General features: G+C 47.7%; 1 protein-coding gene across 4 annotated transcripts in view; it reads right to left on the bottom strand.

Moving 5' to 3' along the window:
* Window positions 1–17815, bottom strand: part of FBLN2 (fibulin 2) — a 95221-nt gene that overhangs the window by 71287 nt on the left and 6119 nt on the right. The window contains exon 1 of one of the 4 annotated variants that reach the window (XM_032120768.1): window positions 11806–11916. The exons of the other annotated variants lie outside the window; for them this stretch is intronic. The gene's annotated coding sequence lies outside the window, so the exon portion shown is untranslated. Of the gene's footprint in view, window positions 1–11805; window positions 11917–17815 lie in introns of those variants that run through there. 4 annotated transcript variants of the gene reach the window in all.

Raw genomic sequence — 17815 nt, 5'->3', positions numbered from 1 at the left:
AGAGCTCTACAGCAAGGCAACCACGTGCCACCCGTGCCAGCCCTCATGCACTGCTTCATGGCCCAGGAGAACTCCATTCATGTCCATTGTGGAATTTCCTAACCTGAATATCCCGCTCTCCTTTGGTTCAAGGGCCAACCGTGTTGGCTTTACTGGGTTTTACTGGGCCATTATTTAAGAAGTTGTTGCTATTCCTGTGCTCAAAACACCTCCTGAGCAAGCAGGAGTGCCCATGCAAGGGAGGGACAATGCTCTGGACTGGGACTGAGTGCCTCAAACTCTACCCAAGCAAACGTGTGAGGTAAACCAGCAGTGAACAGCAGATGGTCAGACCACTGTTGTTCCTTATGTCCCGATCCCTTCTTCAAAAAGTATTCCTAGGAAAGGCAAAGTAAAGACACCTTATGGAAAACCAGCTTTAAAAAGAGTCCCAATAAGAATGAGCTGCAGGCACACATTTTCATGGAAAAGGAAAGCAGATGAACCCAGTATCTGTGTGATGGGACATCCAAGGCTAACAGCAGCAGCCATCAAAATTATAACTAGTCCTGGCTGAAAAACATCATAGTCCTGTCTCCTGGCAGAGGAATAAAACAAGATTTCAAGATGCTTATTTCAATTCAGTTTGGGGCCAAAAAGTTATAAATTCTGACATTTTTGCAAAACAATATACTCCAAGTGATTTACTTCAATCAAAGCCATAACATAAAACCAAAAGGAAGAATGTTGACTTGATTAAAATTGTTCAGTCGTATTACTCGAAAATGTTGATGAAACCAGTGTGTTCCCACAGAAGATCTAGACGTTTTAAATGTGCAACTTCTTCAAATTAAGAGGAGCATTTTATTGGGAGATTCTTTTTCCAGATGGTTTCATTTCAGTGCTGAACCAGAAAGCTTATTCTAGGTAGGCAGAGGTGACAGGAGGCACTCTCCTTCAAAGGTTTCACACAACACAACCTCTCTGTGTGAGGGTTGCCCCAGAGACATGCAGAAGGTGTGCACATGTGGGGGAGATGCCACAGGAGCAACGGCATTCTGTCAAATGCTCACTGAACAAAAAGAGGCAGCCATTGATAAACAAAGAGCAGAAAAGAGAATAAATCCAGTGCACTGCAGGAGAACCCACTGACTTCCACCTCTGAAGATGTACCTGTGATTTCACCAGGTGCAGATCCCTGTGAAGAGGTTTAGATGGAACAGTTTTTTTCTCTGTCCCACCTCTCAGTCCCTCACTGAACTGCCATTTTTGAGGATGACAATAACAGAAACGCTGGCTTGATCTGTATCTTCTACTTTGGAAGAGTGAGCAGGGCCAGATGCCAGCCAGGTGTAACTGGGGGCAGCCCCTGAGCTTGCCCATGAATCCACACCCAAGTTTCAGACACACAAAGAAACAAGCTGGGGGGAAGCCAGTGCAGGGCTGGCACTCGCCACCTATGCACAGAGCAAGTTCATCAGCCCACAGAGCTGCCATGAACGATTCTCCTGGTTTCCCAGTGCCAGCCAGCTGAAACTGGCCCTCCAGGTTCGAGCTGTACACGACCTGGGACCGAACACAGCCCTGCTCTGTGCTGGTGAATCTTTCGGTGATGTTGAATCTCTTCTCACAGTGGCGAAAGCCCTGCAGAGAGCAGGGCAGTAGGCAGAAGCACATGAGCACACGCATCCCGAAGAGCAGGGGGAATGCATCTCCCCAGTCCGTGCATTTTCACACCTCTCCCAGCCAGAGCTCTGGGCTGCTGCCGCTGCCAGCAGCTCCTCACTGCCTGCGGTCACAGTTTAGACTGCGGGAGGAAGAAGGGAGGGGACGGAAGGAAATAACAATTTAAAAACAATCCCTTTTAAATGCAAGAGAAAATGGAAATTTGTGAGAGTATTTGAATCCTGTATGAAAACCAGGAAAAAACCCCTTAAGCCCAGTAACTCCTGACTAGGCTGTGCCAGCCCGTGGATTAGATCTTCCTTTCACACCCTCTCAATCCGGAAATTTGTGATCTCACCAGGCACTGGAAGGGCTTGCTGCTGGCAGGGCTTGCTGCTCTCCTCGCAGAGGGAACTGCACTGCTGTTCACCGGGAGGATGAATGGAAAGGGAGAAGCGTTTCCTTCGCTGCTCCTATGCACCATTCAGTGCCCAGGGCCCATCATCTCTGCCTGCTCATTGATGGACTCGGAGCTGAACCCTTCCCATTCGGGGCACCTGCGTTGGGCAGAAGGAGCAGAGGGGTAGGATAAACCCCAAGCTAAATCCCAATCACACGAGCTGCTTTTTGTTATCGAAAGTAAAGTGCTCCGGAGTTGTCAACGCTCTGGTTCTTGGCTAAACAAGCCCGTGTTCAGGGGTCATATCTTTTGCAGGCAGTTTTCCTCAGCTTTATTTTCAATAAGAAATCAGTTATCATTAACCCCCTTTTCATGGAAAAGCTTTTAAAAATGGACATTTGGGAGTCTGGAGGATTTTTACTTAATTCAACAGCAAACTCAAGAGCGGGACAAACAAGAAGTGAGCAGGATGGGATCAAAACTCATGCAGTCTCCCAAGAGCCACTCCGATAAGAACTCCCTTCCCAGCAGAAGCGCCCCCGGGCAGAGATGCTCCAGAAGCTTTCCAGGACATTCCCCATGCTCAAATCCAAACAGGAACCTGACACTCTGCAGTAATGGAAAAGCATCACCCGAGGTATTTCAGCTCAAGTAGCCAAGCATTAACAGAAGTGACCAGGCAGCTCTGTGACTTATTCTTCAGAATGTGCAGCGTTTGAAGGCGTTTTTGAAGTCCCGGAGAGTGAAGGCAGCCTTTTTCCAAGGGAATGACAGAGCTGGGGAGGGGAGAATCATGTCTTAGGTCTGGTGTGCCAGTGCTCCCCTTCACCCCAGCCCAGCCCAAAACAACAGGGCAGGTACTTGGATTCCAGAGGAGTGAAATTCTGTGTCATTGGGAGTCGCCGGTGCAGCAGATCCAAAGTGACTCAGTGGGAGCACAGCAGCTGGCGAGGAGCTGGAGAGGAACGGCTCACATGGGACACAGAGAGCTCAGCACGGCGCTGTGCAGGGACCAGAGCAGCAGGGCTGGGCCCAGTGCTCTGCCAAGGGGTCCCTGACAAACTGACCAGGGCCGGGTTCCTCTCCGGACAATGCACAGGAGGCTCCTGGCAGCTGGGCCGGGGTCACAGCTCTGCTGCAGAAGGAGCCAAACTCTTACACTGCAGTGAAAATAAATGTGTTTGCTATTGAGGCACTTTTTTTTCCTCTTCTTTTTACATCACCAAGTTTCAGGTGACTATATATACTCCTCAAAAACACAATTAAATAATCCAGCTATTTCCACACCAGCCAAAGAAATCTGGGGAAAGATTAAAGCAAACTCAGCAACAGCCACTCAAAAATGTTTCCCAAGGCACAGCCAACAAAAACTTGTCAAAGCTCATAAGTTATGAACTAATTTGCACAGAGAGAGCTCTTTTGGCAGCAGGCAGGTCCCTGAGCTCCACAGCACCTTGAGCAGCCGGACACATGTGGAGACAGCCTCAAGATGGGGCAGCACAGCTCCCAGGAGCCCTGCCCAGGAGCCAGCACCAGCCGTGGGCTCTGGGCTCAGGTGAGCACTGTCAGTACTGGAGGCTGCTCTGATCAGTGAAAGAAAGAATTTTTTCTCATTTTTTTCAAGAGCTGCGCTCCTCTCTTCCCTTTCAGGAGGAACAAATCCCTAGTTTCCATGAGTTCCCCATTATTTAGAGATTCACCATTTCCCACCAAAAGTAACTCAAGCACAGCGCACCCCTGCACAATCTCATAACTGTGCCCCTCAAATATATCCTTTCAAGGATTAGATTTCTCTCTCTCTCTCTGCTTCCGTTCTCTAATCTTCCTCCAGGATGCTCCAGCCCCCTGCCCCTTCCCACTGTTCCACAGAGCTCCCATTTGCAGGGCTGCTGCAGCCTCAGGGACAGTGGCATGCAAAACCTGAGATGGCATTCCCACTCCCTCTGTGATCCCCTCTCCCCATTTCTTCTTTCCTCCATGAAAGAACTCTGGTGCTACTTAGAACTCTCTGTAAGCAGCAGATTTAAGTTTTGGGTTTGTTTCTTTCTCTTAATCCAGTCTTCTATTATGTACTTTGAGCCCTGCTGCCCTGAGCAGTGACAGCAACACAGACCTTTTGTTGGGAAAGGTGCTGTTGGTTGGAACATCTGGGCACTCCCTACCTATTTCAGGCAGCTCTTTCGGAGCAGTTCAAACTAAGAATTTCCCCACCCCCATCTAAAATATAAATTAGGCAAAAGAAAGCCTACTATTTCACTGACAGCTTAGCAAGTGGCCTTTCCTGCCCTGTGCGCTGCCATGTGGCAATTTGGAAATAATTAACAACAGTTTTCATACAGGGAAGGCTGAAGGGAGCTGCCAGGCAGCTTTTGACAGCGTACCTGAGAGGCAGCACTGCTCCCAGCCAGAGGAGCAGTGCTTCCTTCCTCCATCGCCTGAGCTTCAGCCTCAGGACTGAAGAACTGGATTTGAGACTCCAGAGTAACTCACAGGGGTTTGCTTCAGCCTGTCAACTAATTCCAAACCAGTGTCAAAACAAAATGTCAATACAGTAAGTTTGTAGCAAATAATTTTTCAGTAACTGCGTCCTGACTTTGTGTCACTATCATGATTAATGGTGAAAGTCTCGCCGTTGGTGTGAAGAGAGGAACACGTACAGTAGTGAACATTTTATAGTATCCTGCTAACTTGGTTCCCAGTTTCTCCACGACAGCTCTGTCCATGTATCTCTTCTGACCCACACCACACACAGCTGCTGCCTACAGTCAGGATTTCTCCAGAAGGAGATTGTGAATCTTAACACACGCCACTCAAAAGGCACAGTGGTTTCTCACAATGTAGCAGTCCCACAAGGACCCAAGATCAAACTCTTTTGCTCCGTGACTCAACAGCATCCAGATCTGTCCCTCAAGAGAATAAATGTGCTCTCAGCAACCAATTGTAGCAACAAACCAATTCCTTTAGCCAAGCTCTGCTCCACAGCTGAGAAAATACCTCTTGTGCTGCCCCAGCTGCACAGGCACCTAGCGAGGCTGTGTGACAGCAGGTGAACTCTGCACACCCACTCCTGCCTGTGCTCTGCCCCAACATAAACAACAGGACACCCCTGTCTTGGTTTCACAGACAGACAGCATTCTCTGTGCTATTCCTCAGGGGAAATGCTGGGGGGAAACTGGAGAAGGAAGACTCTTAACTTCCTGTAGCTAAAATGCTGGCTCGAAGTTATCCATCACTTGGGCTATCACTTCTTTCAGGTTTCTGAGGCATCACTGCTCTCATTTTCACCTCCATCTCTCACTTCAAGGGAATATTTGTCTTGAGTCACTGGGATTGCATTTTCTCGGTTACAGTAAGTGTTCCCAGAATTTGCCATTTACAAAATTTTCAGCCCACCATGCAGTCCTGAGCACATTATTACTGCTGGCATAATCCCAGTCCTGCTCTTGACTGTGACCCTGAGAGTTTGCTGTGCTCTAATCCGGGCAGAGTGAGAGGAAGGAACAAGAAGGAGCAGTGCAAGAAGAAACAACTGTCCTGACCACTCCTTCTGCCTCTAAGACCTACCTGAGGTAAGCCTGAACAAAAATCTTTGAGCTTCACTGCAGGGCAGGCTGCACAGAACCTCTCCTGCCAGAGCCAGTCTGTGCCTGAACCTGAACAGCAGATCCATGGACACGTCCATGGTGTGGGATGCATCTCCCAACAGGAAAAGGAACCAGGATCACGAACAGTCATCTCCTTTGCTCTGCTGCTGCTCAGCCTCTCTTCCTCATACCCAGCCCTAGGGTTTTCTACAAGCCATGAAGGAGACAGGATTTAAAAACCAGCTCCAAAAAAACAGGCTGGGTTAAGGATCCAGCCTTGCAACTCTGCACTGAAAAATGCCCAGTTAATTAATCTGGTTGAGCATCTGCCCCTGTATCCTTGGTCTGAAGAAAAGGAACTCAGATTTGTTTCAGCACGCATGTATGTACCTTCTCTCCCTCCATGGAGTGCAGACAAGAGCATATCTGGAGTATGGACTGGATGTACCACAAGGCATATTACCAATTATAAATTAATAAAATCCAGAAAAAGCAGCAATGATCATTCCTTGGGAACAGTTTCCTTTCATATGATGACAAAAGAAAGCCTGTATCAGGGGTATTATATATACTAATTAAATTCTTTAGCTAAAGCAAAAAATTATTATTTTAATGGAGGAAAAACTAGAACACTTGGTTAAAATGTTCTCATAGAAATGTTAATTACCACAGGCATTAAACAAATGGAAATCAAAGCCTACCATTTGTTGAGCACTTTGAACAGTTTTAATGCAAAAAATGTGCTGGAAAGAAACCTTCAATTTTTCCTCATGAATGAAAGTAAATCCCTGTAAATGAAGCTGCATCTATCATGCTGCTAATCAGTCAGCAGCCACAGATGTAATCCATCAATCCAAAGTGTTCCTGCACAAACTTTCCATAAAAGATAATGGAATTAATTTGGTTTGCTGGATACCAAACTGAAAAGGAAAGGAGCCTGCTCTGCTATTCCAGCTCAGAGCCCATCGTGCAGAGACAACAACAGTGCCAGGTGGAGCTAACACAAGCCCCACTTGCACCACCTCCCACCCTCCACCTCGGGTTTATCCTTCACAGACACCCAAAGGCTGTAAAGAATTGCCCAGGAGTGCAGAGTTGCTGCCTGACTCCCCGGTTTGGAATCTGAACTGTGCTGTGCCTCACTGGGGGCCACGAGTCCTCAGGGTGATGGCACAGGGCAGGGTCCCACGCCCCCAGCACACACACACACACTGCCTGCGACCTTCTCCACCTGCTGTACCTGCCCCTGATGCTGCCCTGCTGGCTCAGGGAGATGCTGAGCTCCTGCAGCCTGGGGATGTGCCAGAGGGAATCAGATGGAGAGCAGTGGGAGCCCTATTTATCCTTCAGGAGATGCCAAGGCCAGGAATGCCACCCCACTCACTGCAGACTGGAATCCAGAGATGTGTTCCAGAGGAGGTATCACAGCACATGCCTGGTTCACTTCTTCAGTGGTAAGACCTGTTCTCTTACAGGCAGTAAATTTATCTAGAACCAAGCTGAAGTAGTTTTGAAGCTATTTAGAGGCCATTATAAAATGAAGTGGGTGGTTGCTACAAGCAAAATATCTAGTATTAATTCTTGCTGAAGATTTTCAACACAGATAAAGAAACATGTAAATACACACATTTCTTGCAATCCCTGGCATCCTTTTGCTGTCTAAGGAAGGTGCACAACACTTCTGCCTGCAGTAGATCTGGAATCCTGGATCTTGACTTCCTTCCTTTGGTATGGACCAGATCCATATTGTCCAAGGGGTAACCTTAATTTGCAGAATAATTTCCTGGAGACAAGAGCACTGTTTTTTCTGTTTCTGTGCAGAACCCCAAGCTGGCATACCCAGTGATAGTTTGCTGAGTGTCCAAATGCACTGAGACAGCTTCTGCCCTCAGATGCACGCGTGCAGTTCTTGTGTTCATAACAATTTGTGGTTCTGTACCATATTCACTCTACAAACCAGAACGAGATTAGAAAAGCAACTCTTGTTTATTTTGTAAATTATACATTACATTTTCTAATACCACAGAAAGTTACTGTGATCTGCTGGGTAAATGCGCAACCCATACTCTTGAATGTTTTAAGTTACTGATCATCACCAAATGCAACTAAACCCATGACCACTTGCAACTACAGGTGGAACATTCAAAACAGAAATCCCAGCAATCCAGATGATACTGCATTAACAGAAAATGTTGACTGAGTAATTTTATATGTTACCTTATAGACATGCACATAATTTAAACAAGAATACTTCTTTTCCTTTAACATCATCTTGGTTTTGTTGAACACACTGACCAAACAGTAAATTCAATATGATTTTTGTCACAGCAAACAATACACCACCTAAACTGGTCTCTTGACTGGTATGGACAACTTGTTTGGTGTTGGCACATTAAAATACGTATTTATGTTTTGGTCAATGATCTTCTGGAAGGGAAGGAAACTACTTTATTTTCCAGCTGAGGAAATCCTGTAAGCGTAAAGGTAATTAATACAAGGGAAAATAAATAATTAGTACAACAGAAGAAGAATGAGATTGTAGTCCCTCCTTCCACATTAGCTATGCACAGTCCAGCCCATGACTGAGAAGGAAAATTAAGATGGAAAGTTACTAACATGAGAGATGAAATAAAGTCTCCCAAGAGCACAGAACATTTGGTATTTAAAACAATACAAGTAAAAGAAAAACCCCACCAAGGAAAGCAAAGGCAGTGCAATGGGAGGTATTTCCAGTCTCCCCTCCCTCCCCTGGCAGCGCTCCCAGGAGCCCTGCCCTGAGCCCGGCTGAGCAGCAAGGGGCACCTGCAGAGAGCCTTCCTGGGGCACGGCCCTGCCTCACCCCGCCGTGACTGAAACACGCTGGCAGCCCAGCCAGATGTGCACTCCCAGCTGACTGAGCTGCAGGCTGGGACAGGCAAGGTTTTCCCTGGATTTCAGTAATATAAAGTACATGGAATTTGTAGGCTCCGTTCTAAAAGCGAGTGGCTGACACCACGGTCTTGGGGATCCAAACGACAAAGAGCAGGAACAGAACAAAGAGGTCTGTGAGTTTAAATTCTCAGAAGATCACAGGTGCAGTTTAACACCAGTTTTCTAGAAGTCACCTCGCTGATGAGATTCTCTACAATCAGTGGAGGGGTGGGTAAGACTTCAGAGGGCCATTAATATCCCTTATAAACTGTTTGGGATTGATGGATTGTCCCTTTGCTGTGTGCTTTACCAGAGAATTCCAGACTGGTTTGGGCTGGAAAGGACCTTAAAAATCATCCAGAGCCTCCCCCTGCCATGGGCAGGGACACCTTCCTCTACGCCAGGCTGCTCCAAGCCCCATCCAGCCTGGCCTCTGACACTTCCAGGGATGGGAAGTCCACAACAATGCACCACACAGAGACTTTACATGATTAATTACCTTACTTTGGGGTAGATAAAGATGAAGAGCCTGTGATTTTCCACTGTGCAAAGAACTCTATGGGCAATATAAACAAAATTTATAGAATTGTAAGAAGCACAAACAAATTGGTGCTTCCTTCACCAAATGTGGACCACAGTAGTGGCCAGGGAGGAGAAAGCAATCATTCCCTTGGAGGTCAACTGGAAGAATCCCATCAGAATCCTGAAAAAAATGGATTGGATGGATTCTATCAATCTAGCAGTTCCTGATCATCCATAAAAATGGAGAAGGAAAGTGGTGCAACTTCTCACAATTCTGCCAAGCCTCTGCTTCACTTACAAGACAAACTTCTATGAAGGGTGCAAGATGTGCATCCTGATGGAGATGTTCCTCTCAGTAACGTGGGGGTGGCCACATTATACATGGGCACGGTAAGGACTGTCAGGATCTGGGTTTTCATTGTTTCCATGCTCTTCTCAGAGAGCCAAAGCTCTATAAATCAATCAAGACAGGTCTTCAATGTGTGGAGGCACGATGAAGCCATCGGCCATCTACCCAATTATAGATGTAATGCACTCTTGCTGTACACAGGCCACTGTCAGTACATGCTGACCACCTCACATACTGACCACTGCCTCCTGAGGCCTGATAAATGTGATTTCCTCCTTGGGATGTTTCATCAAATGTTCACCTTTAAAATAATATTAAGCAGTACTTTTCCACATTACCTTCCAATCTGTACTGCCACCTCAGCCTAGAGGCACTGTTTTTCCTTCAGTAAGATTTTGAGTTGTTTGACTTTATCTTGTTTCCTTTACACAAATGCTATTCCCTTCTTACAGATAGATATGATCTGTTGAAGACCTGGAACATTTTATCCCATAGCAAAACTCATTCAAAAGTACCATCTGTTCTTCCTGCAGGGGCACAGTAATGCCAGAAACTGTTTAACATTCCATAAATTAAGACCATATAATGGATAGCTCATTGTTAAAGTTAAGCAAGGAACTGTTTGGAACCTGATGACAGACATTTTGCTGGGGTTTTGCCTTAAAAATAGTATCCAATGTATTATTTTTGGTTTGCTTTAAAAACTTCACATTTGACATTAAACAGCAAAGGTGGGTCACAATGAAACCTTAACGTCTGGCTTTATCCCCACCTCCAGCAGCATCCTTTGTAATAATTTCAGGGAGAGGGAGGCTCGGAGTGGGCCACTGGGTTGTAACAAACTCACTGCAACACCAAATTCTGTTCTCCTTTCCCCCCGCGTGTGTCTGTTGTATCTGCAGCATACACTTCCTAAGAGAACAGAATTCAATCTTCAAGTTTAAGAGCCATTAAAGCATGTCTTATTTTATAGATGTTACACTTTCTACACTCACACACAGCTCCATGCTCTGCCTTTCACTTACTGGAAAGGAACCCCAGCCAGAAATGAACTGCCATTTGCTATTCCTTTCTACAGCCCAAAGCTGAGACATTGAATCAATAAAAACGCTGGACATAAAGCCCTGCTATGTGTTTGTATCATCTGAGTCAACACTAAAACAGCCTTCACTTGCCATTCATACGAGAAAACCACAGAATAAAGAGGAGGGAAAAAAGAGATCTACAGCAAAAATCCCAAAACACGCACAAAAGATACCAATAGTGCTTAATTGGAAGAAAATGGCACTGTGGAATCGCGCCCCAAGAGTGGGACACAGCGGCCCCGTGCCCGGGATCTGCCGGGGCCAGGCAGCCCCTGGCGCTGTCACCCGCAGGCTGTGGGAGCTGGGCTCCAGCACATCCATGCAACTCCCGCTCCTTGGAGCAGGAACCCAGCCCGGACCATCCCTGGGACACAAACCAGCACACGGCACTCGCACGCTGCCAGGGGTAGCGGCAGTCAGCTCAGAACTCCGCTATTCCAGCCCAGAAAGTCGTCCTTTCAGACCCTGTTCCTAAGTGAATATAATTGCTACCATCTCTTTGGGAAGCTCTCACACTGCTATAATAAAACCCGCAGAAGCAAAGCACTTCTAGCCCAGCCATTCCTAATCCCAGAGACAATGCCTATATTTTTCCATCACATCAGATCCTGGATGGTGGGGGAAGGGCAGGAGTGTGAGGAGACGGGGAAATGCAACTTGAGAAGGGGTAAGTGTGTCAAAATCTAAATTACTGGGAGATATTTTGCAGCACAATCCTCCTTTATGCCTGTGCAGCTCGGTTCATATGGCTCACATTCAGCCTGTCACAGTGAATCATTGCTACTCCTTGACTTACATTAACAAAAACAAACCTAACTTTCGGTCCAGCCTGTGAGGTAAAACTTTGAATTCCCAGTCAAAAGGCCAGAAGTGGCATTAAAAATAATTGTTTTTGTAAGAAGCTCACTTTGAGGAGGAAACAGAAAAAAGCCCGTGAAGATCTGACTAACAGCACAAACACATGTGTTGCTTATGGAGCATTTTGCAAAAAAAGCAAAAAGCTTTGTCCACGAGCAGCAAAGACCCAGCTTTAGCAGCCTTAACTAACAAAGCAAACCCGCCCCTCTCTACTTAAGTCTTTACACTGCATCAAATTGGAGATATTTAACAACAGCTTTAGAGCCCAAAGAACAGTTAAAAAGTAAATCTGGAAAACAAAGTACAAAAATCAAAGTGAAACCCAGCCAGATAAAATCTTTGCAACTAGCAGAACACAAGGCACGAAGCAAAGCCAGCACTCAAACAAAGTTATTTTACGCTTCTCCCAGCAAATTTGCAACAAATGTCCAGTTAGGAAAGATTTCTGCTGACCTGTGTATGAGCAGCAATGCAGATGTGGCGAGTTCTCCTGTCACCTTTTGTTCCCAGCCATGTCAGCTGTGCTCTGCTCCAAGTGCTGCTCACACTCCCAAATCCCCTTTTCCAGCTCTATCTGAGGAACTGCCCAGATTTTGTAGTGTAATCTGAGCAGGGAAGTACCATGTGCCTATGATATGGTTAATTCACTTTTTACCCCCTGCAATGCTTAAGGAAGCTGCTTCACATTTCAAAGCTGAGCCTAGGGCTGCCTGACCCAGGTACAGCCAGGGCAGCGCTGGGGCTGCCTCCTCCACCCCAATGGGGCCCTAAAATAGCTCATTTCCCCCTACCAGACCCCAGGGGGGATTCGGGGGGCTGCTGAGACCCTTGTCTCCTTTCCCCTGGGTGCCTGGTGCAGAGGGGACTGCAGCCCCAACACAGAGGGGCCAGCTCTCCTTGCTGAGGGCCACCACCATCCCCATGGCCAAAGCCAAGGCTCTTCACCGAGACAGCTCTGGTGAGGCCCCTCAAGACCCAGCAAAGCCCTGGGCATCTGGTCTGGGATCTTTGGTGATGAAGTTGGGCTGGAAGAGTCCCATCCGTTCCTCTCCAGTGTTGCCATCAGCTAAGCTATTAACAAATCAAGCCTCTAAACTTTGTCAATTAACTCTTCTGTTAATATTCTTCTGTTGTTATTGATCTAGTTCTGGTTTGAATTTGCAGTTGTCATCACGCTTGACAAGAACACTACACTTGAGAGAAGAAGGAAAAGCCTCTTCTCCCCAAATTCTGCACAGGGAAGAGTTAAACCTGTTGTGAAGCTGCCAAAGACGAATGCACCAGAGAAGGTGCAGAGGAGAAAGAGGGAGAATGGTCCTGAAATGCTGTCACTCCTGCTCGTCCAGCCCCACATGCAGGTCCTCAATGCTGTGCACCAAACCCAGGTGGTAACAACCAGCACCAGCCTGGTACAGACGTTTCCTGAATGTTTGGTCTTGGAAAGGGTAAAGTGCACACTGACAATGGTTGTGCTATTCCCCAACTTTTGTGAAAGCAAATTCCATGTAATCCCAATGTCAACATTGTCAATGACCCTATCACTGCTAAATGGAGTCAGGGAGGCTGAGGGAGCCCCATTTGGCAAGGAGATGGGAGGTCTCTGTTACTTTTTCCCACAGCCCTGGGCAGATGAGGGGAGCAGATAGAGCTGCTTTTCATCAGCCAAGAGAGGGCCCCTAAAAGAGATTAAAGGGAAAGAAACAGTCAGGGATCTTGGAGAAGAAAAGATGCAAGACAAAAAGATGGTAGAAAACAGAAAACCTTTGGGGGAACTTTAACTCTTGGCCGGAAGGCAGCAAAGCAATTTCATGTAAGGAACCTGCTTTTTAAATTCCTGCCCTGGTATTTAACACCTACAAATACCTTGTGTGGGATTTCTAACAACTGCGTTCTGCATCTTTGAGCTTTCCTGCCTTCAAACTCTTGACCTTTATTCTAAAGCAAAGGTGAGAGGTCTGTCTTCCCTGTTGCATAATTCACTAAACCCAGTTATGTTTGAAATTAGCATGTGGGTAAGGTAAAACCTGGAATAATGTAATGGACTATTGCAGAGAAAAATATATATCCTTCAAGGATGAATTCAACATCTCAGCTCAGAAATTTGATCTTGATCGGTTATAATGACAATTGTTTACCAAAAAAAAGGAACAAAAAGGAAGTGAGGTGACCTCAAAGGTTAGGAATCATAGAATGGTTTGAGTTGGAAGAGACCTTAAAGCTCATTAAGTCCCACCCCTGCCATGGCAGGGACACCTTCCACCATCCCAGGCTGCTCCAAGCCCCAGTGTCCAGCCTGGCCTTGGGCACTGCCAGGGATCCAGGGGCAGCCACAGCTGCTCTGGGCACCCTGTGCCAGGGTCTCGCTGTAAGGAATCCACAACTTGCACCTCTGCCAGCCCCAGCAGCACCTCCACTGCACTCCAGCAGCACTCCGTGGTCCTCACCTCATCACTTTGGTAGTCCAGGTGCCCCATCCCTGACTCGTGTGGGTGACCCCGATTTCTGTGCCCCCCAAGCCCTCCAGGTGAGGCCAGGCAGGGGCTGCACAGCCAGGGCAGGGCACAGCTCCCTGCAGGGAGCCAGCTCTCCGCTGCTTAATTTCATTAGCCTGTAGAACAGGCTATAATTTGCTGAAATGATGATTAATCAAATCTTATTTTGCTCTAAGGCAGCTAATGGACAGCCAGTTAAGTGTCTCAGTAATTCTGAAATAACAAAAGAATACTCATGGAGCGACAAGCACCAGCTATTTAACAGCACAGCCTGGCAGTGGCAGCCAGCCTGCCTGGAAGGGCAGGAGGTGCTGACCACCAAGTCCTTTCACCCACATCATCCCTAAACCACCTTTTTTTTCTTCCCACTTCAGATCACCACCATCACCCCATCCTCCCTGCTTGCTCCCAGGCCTTTGTGCCCACTGGTGCGGAGGGCCAGGGAGCCCTCATGGGGCCAAGGGATGGGGTGCCCAGGGGCCAGGGGATGGGGTGCCCAGGGGATGGGGTGCCCAGGGGCCAGGGGATGGGGTGCCCAGGGGATGGGGTGCCCAGGGGCCAGGGGATGGGGTGCCCAGGGGCCAGGGGCCAGGGGATGGGGTGCCCAGGAGATGGGGTGCCCAGGGGATGAGGTGCCCAGGGGCCAGGGGATGAGGTGCCCAGGGGCCAGGGAATGGGGTGCCCAGGGGATGGGGTGCCCAGAGGCCAGGGAATGGGGTGCCCAGGGGATGGGGTGCCCAGGGGCCAGGGGATGGGGGGCCCACGGAATGGGGTACCCAGGGGATGCCAGGGGATGAGGTGCCCAGGGGCCAGGGAATGGGGTGCCCAGGGGATGGGGTGCCCAGAGGCCAGGGAATGGGGTGCCCAGGGGATGGGGTGCCCAGGGGCCAGGGGATGGGGGGCCCACGGAATGGGGTACCCAGGGGATGCCAGGGGATGGGGTGCCCAGGGGCCAGGGGATGGGGTGCCCAGGGGCCAGGGGTCCCAGGGGATGGGGTGCCCAGAGGCCAGGGAATGGGGTGCCCAGGGGATGGGGTGCCCAGGGGATGGGGTGCCCAGGGGATGGGGTGCCCAGGGGATGGGGGGCCCAGGGGCCAGGGGATGGGGGGCCCAGGGGATGGGGTGCCCAGGGGCCAGGGGATGGGGGGCCCAGGGGATGGGGTGCCCAGGGGCCAGGGGATGGGGGGCCCAGGGGATGGGGGGCCCAGGGGATGGGGGGCCCAGAGGCCCCCCCAGCACCCCCCCACCGAGCTGGAGGAGCTGGGCACCCAGGGCCTGCCAGTTCCATCGGGCAGCCGCCGCCTGTCTCGTGGCTCCGTTCACATCCTTTCCAGACTCCAAACAAATCCATGACTGATTTGTTTTGATCATATAAATCAGGGTAAGATTAAGAGGCATAAACACAACTTAGTGCAGTACCCAAAAAGCAAGGAATGACATTTTTTACAAGAATCCATAATCTTGTTTTTTGAAGTATTTCTTCAGTGGGAATTGTGTTGGAGCAAAGAATGCAAAACCTAGTAGCTTCCAAGAGGGGGTCATGTGAAATTACTCTATTTCAAGATTTTTCCAAATCACTAACATTTTGATTCTGAATGTATTTGTAAGAATATGCCAAAAAACATCAAACCAGTCAATTTTTTTTTTTTTTTGCAGTTTGTAGCTGTCTCCTTTTTTTCCAGGTCTTAAAAAATGTTTTTGTAGAGAACTTATGTCATTTCTGTAGAAACTTCTGCAATCCAAAATGACATTGCATTTTTTTTCAAGTAAAAAGCAAGCCTCCCAATAAAGAACAAAGAACATCCTTTGTTTCAGACGAAGAATTTCAGGAGAAACCACAAAATGTTCAAGCAAAACATTAAACATTTGATTTTCCACCCATTTTGCCAACAGTCTAAGTTTTCCCATACTTCTAATATCAGTGTCAATAAGGAGGGGAGGAGACAGGAGGCAGGTCAGATGGATGACTACAACTTAAAAGCTGTTAATTAAATAAAGATGAAAACAGGGTATTTTGCAGAAAGCATTTTTCTTCTTTGACTTGGCTTTTCTTTTTAATGAGGAAACAAGACCTGCTTAATTTACCCATCAGGAAAAAACAGCATTGAGGAAAAACTAGAAGTTGTTATTCGTGTTATTACAGAAACCCTGGGCTCTGCTCCTGGGCACACCCAGCTCTGCAGCCACCCTCATCACCAACCCAAGTGTCGTGTCCTTTGTCCGGCCCAAACATTCCTGGTGGCAGATGTTATTTAGGCTCTTTAAATGAGTTTTAGAAAAGCCGGCTAAAAACCAAATGGAAACATTTCATTTTGAACCCAGTGGAGATTATTTGAAACACACACATGCTTGCCTGACACACTTCACTGCCCATTTTCACAGAATGGTTTGGGTTGGAAGGGACCTGAACATCATCTAGATCCAGCAGAATTATGGAGTTCAAATTCCCAGTTAGTGGGAGTTTTCCCAGTGCAAAGACACCCCCCAACTGTGGCAGCACATGGGACTTCAGCTGCATGCTAGAGTGCCACAATGCCCAGCACTGCACAGACACGCAACCAGGGCTGTTTATACGCTCAGAGACAAGCGACCCCGAACTACAGAAATGTCACCAAGAATTAAATACATGAGCTGTCTGCTCTAGACATACGCTTCATCTTCATGGCAAACATCATAAAGTGCTGATTTACTTTTTTAATCGTTGAAGAAAGAGAGATTTTTGTAAATTTAAGTATACCCCAGTGAGTTTCCTTCTTGATCACCAGCATCTTACTTCAGTCTATTTAAATGCAGGAGTAGAAGTGATGCACTCAAGTTAACCTGTTTGCCCAGACGGAGAGACATTATTAAATGTTCTTGTTCTTTTACACATCCTAAATATGCAGACACTTGCAGCACCCCAGGGTATAGTGTGCTATGTCAACACCTTGAGAAGAATGCAAACATCTTAATAAAAGTGAGGAGAGATTGCTTATCGTGCACTCTTGTGTTAACATCTGCATTTTACAAAAGCTCTGAATTATTACACACACTTTCCACAGGACATATCCTCCTGGATATGCAGGCAGCCATGCCAGGAACCAAGCAGCGTGTCAGAAAGCAGACTGCATTTTTGGTTTTGCTCTCAAGGCAAATGAATGTTTCAGAGCATTCTGCAGTTCCCCTGAGCAGAGCCATTTACTCCACTTACCAGCCCAGAACTGAGGGGTAAAGCCCCCAAATCAGTCTGCTCTGTATCTCATTATATCCTTTCCAAATGGCCATCCACGTTTTATACATTAATCATACCCAAGATCATACTTTCAGGATCATCAGGCTGGATGTTGTATTGACTGTATGACAGAGCTCCACGCAGGAGGCAGATTAGATTAGGAGAACGTGACGTGCTACCAAATGTAAGTGTTCTGGTTCTGAAAACTGAATAAGTAAAAATTAGCCTCCACAGGCCTGGCACAGCAGCTCAATCCAAGAAGTTCTCTTCACTACTGACCCCTCTGGGCTGTGACAGCCCTGGTGCCAGTCCCTGCCCTGGGCTGTGCTGCTGAGGTGCCCCCAGCAGCCTGTGGTGTGGCACACCAGCCCAGCTCCTTCAGGTGCCCCCGATTCACTTCAGGAAAGAAAGAGACAAACCCAAAAGCCAGCAGGATTATCTTCAATAGTCTAATTAGTGTTTTGAGATAAACTTGGTTTTGTCTAAAGCAAATTAGGAAGTGCTCGTGGGAACTGTGCAGGGGCAGTGACCAGCACAGCCCAGAGCAGGGGAGGGCTGGCAGTGGTCAGTGGGGTCAGAGATCTGCACAAGCTGCCCACCCTTGACCCCGGGCTCAGGGGCTTTCAGGAGGTGCACGCCAGGTCCAGTAACTCTGCCCAGTAGAGCTGCTACCACCTTCTATGCCAACTCCATTTAGAGTCAGCAACACACTTAGTAAAACAAAACTAGATTAAAAATAAAACAAAATTGGGCTTTGCTA

This window comes from Corvus moneduloides, chromosome 11 (genome assembly GCF_009650955.1).
Source record: "Corvus moneduloides isolate bCorMon1 chromosome 11, bCorMon1.pri, whole genome shotgun sequence".
NCBI lineage: Eukaryota > Metazoa > Chordata > Aves > Passeriformes > Corvidae > Corvus > Corvus moneduloides.
Note: the sequence above shows the minus strand (reverse complement) of the source record. Positions and strands in the feature narration are given on the sequence as shown.